We start from the raw sequence: 1,959 nt of genomic DNA, 5'->3' as shown, positions 1-1,959 counted from the left end.
TATAATCCAGCTTTTGTGACCATTTGCTCAGCATATATATTGACTAAATATGGTGAGAGAAAACTACCCTGTCTCATAGCTTTCCTGATTTGAAACCATGCAATATTTCATTGTTTCATTTGCATAACTGTTTCTTGAACCATTTACAAGTTCTTCATGAACACAGTGAAGTATTCTGGAATGTCCATTCTTCTCCCAACTATCTATAATTATGATCCACATAGTCAAATGCCTTGGCATAGTCAATGAAACACAAGTAAACACCTTTCTGGTACTCTCTGTTTTCAGTCAAGATCAATCTAGCATCAGCAATGATATCCCTTGTTCAATATCCTCTTCCGAATCTGTTCTGATTCTCGAGCACTTTCCTGTAAATGTACTACTGCATCCATTGTTGAATAATCTTCAGAAAAATTTTACTTGCATGTGATATTAATGATACTGTTTTATAATTTGCACATTCTGCTGGGTCACCTTTCTTTGGAACGAGTATAAATATGAATCTCTTTAGTCTGTTGGCCAAATAACAGTCTTCAATATTTCCTGACATATACAAGTGAGTGCTTCCGGTGCTTCCTCAGCTTGGTCCATCAATTTCTGGAACCTTGTTTTTGACTCATACTTTCAGGCTTGATGTATTTGTAAGTGTCATTTTAATAGTCTTTCACCAATTATTTTATTTCTTACCCAAACAATTATTTGTAATTCATACCGTTTTGTGTAATTTTAAACTTCTAATCTTACAAATGAGGACATCCAACATCGATTAGATTTTCTAATGTGCTAAGAAAGTAGACACTGTGTGCAGTAGTTAGCATTTTATTACTGTTTTAGAGATGATAATCCAATGTATTAGTGGTTTTGAGTTACTTTGCCCAACATCATCTAAATTGTAAATGGTTGAGGCAAGACCTAAACCTTTATTTCAAATATTAGTCTTCATCTTTTTAAAAAAACCTTACTGAATTGTAATTTGTAAACCACCTTTATTTTATTTCCTTCATTTTTTTATAGCAATCTTCACTTTTAATTAGAACAAAAACAAGATAAACATCCAGTTAAGGGAATCCTTCAACATGAGACCACCATGATGTTTAAGGAATTCACATCCATGTGGCTCAATGTATCACTGTTCTTATTGCGATTAGGTGCCATTAGGCCCCTCTGACTCATAGGGACTGTATGCACCACAGAACAAATCACTTCCCAATTCTGCTATCCTCCCAGTTGTTCTTATTTTGAGCTCATTGTTGCATCCATGTGTCTATTTATCTCATTGAGGGCCTTCCTCTGTTTCACTGCCGCTCCACCTTACCAAGCACGATGTCCTTCTCCAAGGACTGGCTTTTCCTGAAAATAAGTCCAAAGTTTGGAAGATGATGTCTTGCTATCGTGCTAGCTAAGAAGCGTTCTAAGTTTACTTCTTGCAATACAGATTTGTTTGTTATTTTGGCAGTCCATGTTGTTCTTGTTGTTTGTGGTAGGTGTCATGGAGTCTGTTATGACTCACAGCCACTGTTAGGCTAAGCTGATCAGAAAAGTAAATCCAGTGACACTCAATAAGTGTAAGAGAGAGCTTTATAGCAAGAAGTAATTATGTATCAAGAAAACATCCCAATGCAGTACAACTTGTCAGTAAGTTATACCATATGTCCCTCTTCAGGCTTACGTAGCCACATGCAATGATGCAGAATGCAGGAAGAGCACAGGTCAATGGTACGAAGTTGCCTGGATCCAAGGATGGTGGAAATGAGGCAGCGCTCTGGCAGCTCTCAGGTGGCCAGCAAGCAGGAAGGTGAAGGAAGAGAGGGAGAGGTAGGTTGGCCGGGCCCTCCTTATGAGAAGGGCATGTTCAGAAGAAGGCAACATCAGGCTGTAACCTGATTAACAGGCTGCATATCACCTCCACACTTACATATATCTTCAAGTTGACATAAAGCATCTATTACAGCAAGCTTG

Source organism: Echinops telfairi, unplaced genomic scaffold, assembly GCF_000313985.2.
Source record: "Echinops telfairi isolate 266 unplaced genomic scaffold, ASM31398v2 ScPeMD7_1;HRSCAF=3_0, whole genome shotgun sequence".
NCBI classification, from domain to species: Eukaryota; Metazoa; Chordata; class Mammalia; order Afrosoricida; family Tenrecidae; genus Echinops; species Echinops telfairi.
This window is presented reverse-complemented; position numbering follows the sequence as displayed.